The following is a 9049-nucleotide window of genomic DNA, read 5'->3' on the forward strand; positions in this document are numbered from 1 at the left end:
TTTCCTTAACCCACTTTATAATATTTAATTCCTTTCCTTTTTCCAAAAATAATTAATTCTTGCCATAACTTTTCAAATTGAATTTGAAAATTGAATAGTTTTTGAATAATTTCCACGACAACACTTAAATCCTTGCACTTATACTTTAAATTCAAAATTCCAAACATGTCCTTCAACTAAGGACAATTACTGAAAAAGGAAAAATTTTACATTATTAATAAATAAATAAAAAGGTGTAGGATGTTACATTCATTTACCAAATAGACCAGAGTCTTTCTAGGTCTTAGTTACGTACTTTATCTTGACTCAACGTGTTATACATATTAGTTGGGAATGAGAGGGTACCTATATGTGTTGGTAAATATTTATGTATGTTGGGTCAGAAAGAATGGAATTCCTGCAATGGAAGCGATTGATCGCGTACGTGTCTTAGAATTCATTTGGAAACTTAGCAAAAACAGAGAAAGACAGAAACATGGATAAACATACATAAACTTAAGCATGCTTTTCTACGAAAAAAAAAATTACAGAGAAGAAAGGGGAAATGATATACATAAGAAAGGGGAAATGATATACATATCCTTGAAGAACCGTTTTTCTCGAATTTCCTCTCTAGCAAGATCATGTACTTCTCTGTCATTCTCCAGAACACTGCAACACAACGAACAGAATGTGACACCACCACAAGAGTTACTTGTTATTCTCAAGAATCAAGGAGAGTGTGGGCTTCTTATTCAATTCTGCTGAAAGGAGAAAGAGTGTTTGTTAAGAGAAAATGCAAATGGAGAAGATGAAGATACAAAGAGGTTTTCTACAAATGAAACAATTTCACATAAAAAATTGACTTCTCCTTTTTCCATCAATCTGTTATATAAGAGATGTGTGAGTGAGGGAGTTAACTCCCTCCACAACATATATAATAACTCCCAAAGAGACAATTTTTTAATTTAATATAATTATATTAACTATTTTAATATAATTAAATCTAAAAAATATATTATATCCCATATAATATACAACCTATAATTTTATATTATATCATACATGATATGACCTATAGTTTATATTATCTCATATAACCTATAGTTTTAATATAAATCATATTCACGTTAATTTTAACCTATAGTTTTTATATGAATCATATTCATATAAATAATATTTGAATCATATTCAAATATTTATTTATCTCATTAAACTTTATATTATAATATATCAACATACATTATATTAATTGTATCTTATACTATTAATTTCCTTTAATTAATTTGAACAATTCAAATTAAATCAGAATTAATTGATTCTCATTTCTTATTAAACTAACAAAGGGACCTTATGGACCTATAGATTAGAAACTCTAATGATATAAGATTAATTAATTAAACTCTTTAATTTAATTAAACAACATTCATTAACTGCTAATCACTCCACTAATGACCGACAGTTGCACTCTTCGTATTGTAGATATATTTCTGTGTCTATTGGATATAACCAATCAACAGTAAGTTGACCCTTCACAAATTGCTCGTAAGTACAGTTGGGTCAAAATTATTGTTTTATCTCTGTAGTTAAATCTAACTCCTTAAGTACCACCGATACTTCTAATGAACAATTAATAATAGTCCTACTATAACTAGACCCTTCTCTGGCCAGTGAGAGGGTGAGACACCTCATTGTTTATGACCTGGAATTAGCACTTAAGGAAGTAATTTATCTACTTACCCTAACAATAAGAAGGAGTGAATTTCTTTTTGTGTAGCTGCGTTTCCAACTCACCACTCAGACGAATCCTCAAAATGGTAGGCATATTAAGTTGGCGGATCTGACCACTCTCATCCATGTAGATCAAAGGACTACCTTCATAGGTAGAAGTTTACAACTCACTTAGGATTAAGGTCAAATCCCCTGTGGTCATCCTAGTGAAATGTAAGTCTCTTTAAGTAATAGTATTATAAAGAGAGACTAATCATTCCGTGGTTCGGTCTTATACAAACTCTTTGTATAGGATATCCCCACTCACATGTCTCCACATGAATGATTAGAATTAAATCATTTGTAACACTTTACAATAATTGTAACAATTACAAAGCAGGTCGTTGATACCAACGCAAGTGTATGTATCGAAGTAATAAATTTCCAGTTAAATTAGGGTATCATCCCCAGAGACTAGCATAAATAAATTTTCCCTTGACTTAGCTATTGTAGTTCCTAAGAATCAAAGACATAGATACGGATACATGATACGGATACGATACGATACGACGATACGTTAATTTATAAAAAACTAAGATACAGACACATTGAAAATACGTATATATATACAATGTCTAATTAATTGCTATAATACTTATTTTAATATAGATTAAAATAGATTTAAGAAAAGAGTGAAAACTTGAAAAGTCCAGTAATGTTGAGCGATTGGAGTAGACAATAGGAAATAAGTAGAAGATGAAGATTGAGGAATGAAGTTGAGGATGAAAGGGGTGTAAATCATGAGAGAGAAGGGAAGAATAAAGATATGATTACATTTTGGGTTTTTTTTTTTTAATTTTTTATGTTTTTATCATTTTTAATTTATTTTGTTTTGGATTGCTCAATTTAAGTGGACTTTTATGTTTGGAAGTGATTTTAAAATGGTTGAAATCACTTCTGTCATTTTCAAAATCACCATGAAACATGTTTAATCCTTCAAAACTAGTTTTGATGATTTGAAAATTGCATTTAAAAGTGTAAAATTGAAAACTAAACTAATTTTGAGTAATTAAAAGTGTGTTTTCGAGTGATTTTAAAAATGAAAAAGTGATTTTTGATGATTTCAAAATCACTCCTAAACATGCATTAAAATAAAATGTTTTGTGGGTTAGACTTTTTAAGTGGTTGGGCTTAAATTTGATAGAAAAAAAAATTTGACCCATGTATCCCCTTCACGTATCAGGAAGTAGATGCACGTATCTGGAAATTAAAAATAAAAATAAAATAATCAGATACTTCAAATCACATATCAGACACATATCTACCACGTATATGGATGTATTCGTATAGTACCCATATCTGATATCGATTCTCTGCACAATTAGAAGTGTCTGTGCTTCCTAGAGCCTAAATTCAAGATATCCGAGTTTCTGCCTTAGGCAGATCCTTGTGATCACAGATGAGAGCGTGAGAAGACATTCTTTGAGAATTTTTCATTCCTTCAATCCATTCCGAGTGACGACCGTTGTTCTCCCAGAGATAGATCTCGAGAGAGACTACTCCACCGCCCATCCATGGCACCACCGACAACATTGACACACATCTGATGGAAGCAAGAGATTCCTACATCTAGCCCTCCACTTCTTTTTTTATCTCTATATTGTATTACATTTCAGCTTAAGACATTAATACATTTTGTAAGCAATTCATCTCTTTATTTCCTTCGACTCCATATTCATTATCTTCTTTTTTATACTTTCATTACAACGAACTAAGTAAGATTGCAAGAGTATCGCATACTTAATCATGTGACATAGATATATGAAGCATGTAGCAAATTGCTGAGAGGTGTGTGTTGCGCGAGTGTAGTGAGTAAATCCTCTTTGCTTAGTGCGAATCTGAAGCAACGCTTGTCTATGAGCTTATCAATGGCGACTAACTGTCCGAGAGGGTAAGTAGTAGTGGAACCATTAAGCAAAGTAAGCAATGTTCCCAGAGATAGGAATAATCTTATGTCAACCATGTTTTGTGTGATCATCTTATCTTATGCATGCATCATTCACTCTTTGGACATACTTGAGAGAGTAGTCTAAAGATAGAATCTAGGCTTGAGAGAGTCGGATTAGAATTGCATAAGCAAGAAGTAGAAACTTAGACATGAAGTTCTATCTGCTATTTACAAATCACATGCGCCCTAGAAATAGGATATGGTGGTATGTGGTCACCTTGTTTTATGTATGACTTAGTCATCGCATAGGCAAGAGTAGAAACTTAGAAATAAGTTCTATCGACATTTTCGCATATGCATCGCATGTATATATTTGTGTATAGCATGATTGCATAACTTGTGCTAGGGATTACCCTTGGATCAAGCTTAATGATGCGGTGAAGTCACCCCCTCCACCATTTTATCTATTTTTTCATGCATTTTATTACGCGTTAACAGTTGTCGCGTCTCTTGATAACGGGCAGAAATGCATGTTATCATAGTGCTAACTTCTTAAACAATGCTGATTTGTGTTGATAAAATATGTTAAATTGCGTCCAAAAAGCAGTAAATTTATTATATTGCGGTCGCATACGTTCATCGCATAGGAACAATTGATTTTTGTGTTTTTATGCAGAATATGCGTTAACGTAAGGCGAAAATTGCGATCATAGGAATCATTGTCGAGCGTAGCATTACTGCAAGGCTTTGCGGTAATTGTGCTCGCAACATTTGTTCAAGAAGGATTGCCACAACTTGATCAGCGCAAATAATGGGCGCATTTGGGTGAAAGGCATAATTAATCACGATGGGACAGAAAGTTTATGACAGTCGAATCCGAATTAAGTTGACAGACGCTAATGATAACAAGTACATTCAGCTTTTCGGTGACAAATATTCGGCGCATCAATTAAGGAATTAAAACCGTCCCATCTATACAATCATGAGAGAGAAGCCACCGTTCACACTGGATGTTCTATAAATACCAAAACATCTTTCAGAAAAGGGTTCACCGTTCCACCAGTTCGGAAGTCTGTTCATAGTTTAGATTGTTCTTAGATTTTCTTTTATTTTAAGGCGGACGAGAGAGAAGAAGGTTGTGCCGACAGATCCTTTCGATAAGCTTACGAGAGTGCTGGAAGCTTTAAGGATAGAGAGAGGGCCGACGCCTGCAGAAGCAGGAACATCTTTGGAGCCGAATAGAGACTTACAGTGTAAAAACCTCGGTCAGCAAGGAATTGCTACTAGGCTCTCTATACCTTCATCTTCCATTATTATTTTGTACTCAACTCATTTATCGAAGGAATTTACTTCTCTATATTTGTTCACTCTCTGTTATTTACATGAGTAGCTAAATCAGTTGAATGGGTTGAGAAGCACTTAGCTAGCACAACTAGGGAATCTTCATTCTATGCGATTATGTTGTATTATGTATGCTTCATTCGTTCATTAGAGATACTCGGAGGGGGAGGGGGGTAGTCTAAGGACAGGATCTAGGCTTGGGAAGGTTAGGTTAGAATCTAGGCTCGAGAGAGTCAGATTAGAATGCATAATCAAGAGATAGGAGCTTAGGAATAAACACTATTTGCTATTAACGCATTGCATGCATCCTAGAGATAGGATATGATTGTCTGCGGTCACCTTGCTTTTATGCATTTTGTATCATCGTATAAGGAAAGAGTAGAGACTTAGGGATAAGCTCTATGGACACTTTTGCATTCAACACATGCGTCCTAGACTTAGGAGTATCGCATTTACATTGGAAAATGACTTGTGGTGCATGGTTGTAGCATGATCGCATAGTCTAACGCATTCCCAAGTAATGCTAGCTAAAGATCTTCTCAACCCGTTCATCCCCATACTCAGTGCATCTATCACACAACTGACTTTTCTCAAATTCGTCGCATTTGTTTATTTTTCATTAATGCAATCAACAACAAACCAACAATTAATTGAGTTACCGGTTACCACAAAGTTTCCTAAAAATTACCAACGCAACCTGTTTTCACAAGTCAATGAGTTCGACCCTGGACTTACCAGGAAACTCAGTGAAGTTTACACTTGGATTCCATTGAGGAAACTTAAGTGCTTAACGCAATTTCACCATCGCATATCACCCACATTTTCACAACATAAAATCAAGCATCAAGTTTTTAACACTGTTGCCGGGGACTTGGGCAAAATAGTGTGCTAACGATAATTTTTTTGATTTCTTTGCAGACTCTCAATCTCTGGAGAATTACGACCTGGAGATTGAGAGGACGTTTAGATGGAGATTAAGAGACCACCACCAACAACAACAATCAGATAAAGAAGAGATGGCGGAGCAGCCTGGAAACGGAGCACCAAATGAAAATAATGTCATGGCGAATCCAATCCTGCTAGTAAACGATCGCAATAGACCCATAAGGGACTATGCATCGCCAAACCTCTATGATTTCTCTCCAGGAATCATGAGGCCTTCCCTCGATGGAAGTAAATTTGAAATGAAACCGGTGATGCTGCAGATGATCGAGACTGCAAGACAATTCGGAGGCCAGCGTGGCGAGGACCCGCACGCCTACCTCCATAGGTTTATCGAAATCTGCAATATTTTTGTGTTCCCGAACATCTCTGCCGAAGAAGTTCAACTAACTTTATTCCCATTTTCTCTTTGTGATCAGGCAAGAAAATTGGCGTATTCTCTCGAGCCGGGAGAGATTACTTCATGAGAACAAGTCGTGGAGAAGTTTATGAAGAAATACTTTCCACCTACTGAGAATGTCAGACGAAGGAAACTAATTACAAATTTTGAACAAGACATAGACGAATCGCTCAACGATGCCTAGGCGAGGTTTAAGAGGTTGGTCAGGGATTGTCCACACAATGGTTTGCCACACTGCCTTCAGATGGAATTTTTTTTATCATGGTTTGAATCCCGCTTCGTAGACCGTTGTCAATGTGGCAGCCACTGGTGGTCTGCTTGATAAGACGTATGACAAGGCGAAGATTATCTTGGATCGCATCTCCAGAAACCACGAGGATTGGAGAGAGTGTGACCAAAGATTGAGAATCAAAGACAATGACGCAAGTAATGGTGCTATTGCTTCACTACAAAATCAGATGACCGCAATGATGAACTTAATCTAGGGAATTGTGATCAGCAACCCAACACCGCAAACCAGGTAAATCAATGCAATTAGTCAAAACAACGCAAGGTGTGCGACTTGCGGTGATGGGCACGCGATGGAGGAATGACCCCAAAATCCACAGTCCGTTTACTTTGTAAAAATTAATCCCTTTTCAAATACCTATAACCCCGGGTGGAGAAACCACCCCAATTTTGCATGGAAGAATCAACAACAGAATTTCCAATCCGTGGCGCAGAAAGAAGGGCCACAAGGATTTTTCCCACGCAACAACGGTCAGACAAGCAATCAATCAAATAGCTCGCAACTACCATAATCATCCTCATTGGAGAGCCTGTTGAAGCAATACATAGAGAAAAATGAAATTGTGCTTCAAAGTCAGGCTACGTCCATCCGCAATCTAGAGTTACAGATGGGTCAAATTGCAAATGAGCTAAAGAGTAGAGTGCAAGGGGCTTTTTCGAGTTCAACAGAACTCCCACGCAACCCAGGGGGATTAGGTAAAGAGCAATGTCAGGTTGTGACATTGCGGAGTGGGAAAACTGTGAAGGGAGAAAAGAAAGAGCTTAGTTGAACAGCTCCCATTGCGACAGATCCTGAAATTGCGATGACGCAAGAAGAAGAAAGAGAAAAAGAAGCAGTAGAGTCAGAGGATGCGTCGACCTCAAAGCCAACTAAGACGGAGACCGTGAAAGTGCAGTTACCCCCTTTCTCGCAGAGACTTAGAAAGAAAAAGAATGAAAGAGGTACAGTACCAACGCTTTCTGTCTATGTTAAAGCAATTACATATTAATATTCCTTTCAGTGAATTGATTGAGGAGATGTCTGCCTACGTAAAGTTTCTGAAGGATATGGTAATTAAGAAGAGGGGAGCTGGTAAGTTTGCCACGGTGGCATTAACACAAAGTTCAAAATCAATAATTCCACTGAAGATGAGCGATCCTAGGAGCTTTACTATCTCTTGCTCCATCGGAGGACTGTACATCGAGCAAGCCTTGTGTGACCTTGGAGCCAACATCAATTTGATGCCTCTGTCGATCTTTAAGCAGCTGAATGCGGGGAAACTTGTGCCCACGACTGTAACTCTCCAACTAGCCGATCGATCTCTGGTGCATCTAGAGGGAAAGGTGAAGGATGTGCTGATCACCATTGACAAATTTATCCTACCAACCGATTTCATCATTTTGAATTATGAGGCCGACAAAGATGTACCCATCATACTGGGACGACAATTTTTATCAACAGGTCATGCCCAGATTGATGTGCATAAAGGGGAGATCACTTTGAGCATCAACGGACAGAAGCTCAAGTTCAACATAATTTGTGGCATGAAGTTTCCGAATGAAGTGCATGACTCAGATGATGACTAGAATTTTATTAAAGAAGAAAAGTTTGATGAAGAGAATGAAGAAGAGGATGCCAACACATCCGTTGCTGCCTGGAATGCGATCATAACAAAAACAAGCAAGGAAGAAGAGACGATCGCAGACCAAGAAGGAAAGCCAACAGAAAAAGAAGAGAGAAAATCTACGCAACCATCCCTAGTAAAACCACCAACACTGGAATTAAAGACCCTACCGATCCATCTAAAGTACGCATTTTTGGCGCAGAACGAGAAGCTGCCAGATACTATTTCCTCTGAGCTCAACGAAGACCAGAAGAATACGTTGATGAGCATTCTAAGGAAACATGTTCGAGCAATTGGTTGGACGCTCGCTGACATTAGAGGAATTAGCCCAGTGTACTGTATGCACGACATTCGTTTTAAAGAGGACCACAAGGAAACAATCGAACATTAATGCAGACTCAACCCTGCGATGAAAGAAGTCGTTAAAAAGGAGATCATTAAATGGTTAGATGCGGGCATTATCTATCCTATAGCAGATAGCACGTGGGTTAGCCCCATGCAGTGTGTGCCGAAAAAGGGTGGCATGAAGGTAGTCCCGAACGAAAACAATGAACTAATACCGCAAAGAACCATTACTGGGTGGCGCATTTGCATGGACTATCGCAAGCTGAATGCGGCCACAAATAAAGATCATTTCCCTCTGCCATTCATTGATCAAATGCTAGACTGTCTAGCTGGAAATGACTTTTACTGCTTTCTGGATGGTTATGCCAGGTACAACCAAATTATGATAGCTTCAGAAGACCAAGACAAGACCACATTCACCTGCCCATATGGGACCTTTGCTTTTCGCCGCATGCCGTTTGGCCTCTGCAATGTGCCAAGCACATTCCAAAG

At 37.5% G+C, this 9049-nt stretch overlaps 1 non-coding gene across 1 annotated transcript; it reads right to left on the minus strand.

The window, feature by feature from the left end:
* Positions 1-6441: 6441 nt before the first annotated feature.
* On the minus strand, positions 6442-6548 carry LOC120068815. Its single transcript, XR_005479366.1, has one exon. It is a non-coding gene; the product is annotated as a small nucleolar RNA R71 (small nucleolar RNA).
* Positions 6549-9049: the final 2501 nt, after the last annotated feature.

This window comes from Benincasa hispida, unplaced genomic scaffold (genome assembly GCF_009727055.1).
Source record: "Benincasa hispida cultivar B227 unplaced genomic scaffold, ASM972705v1 Contig1098, whole genome shotgun sequence".
In the NCBI taxonomy this organism is placed as follows: domain Eukaryota; kingdom Viridiplantae; phylum Streptophyta; class Magnoliopsida; order Cucurbitales; family Cucurbitaceae; genus Benincasa; species Benincasa hispida.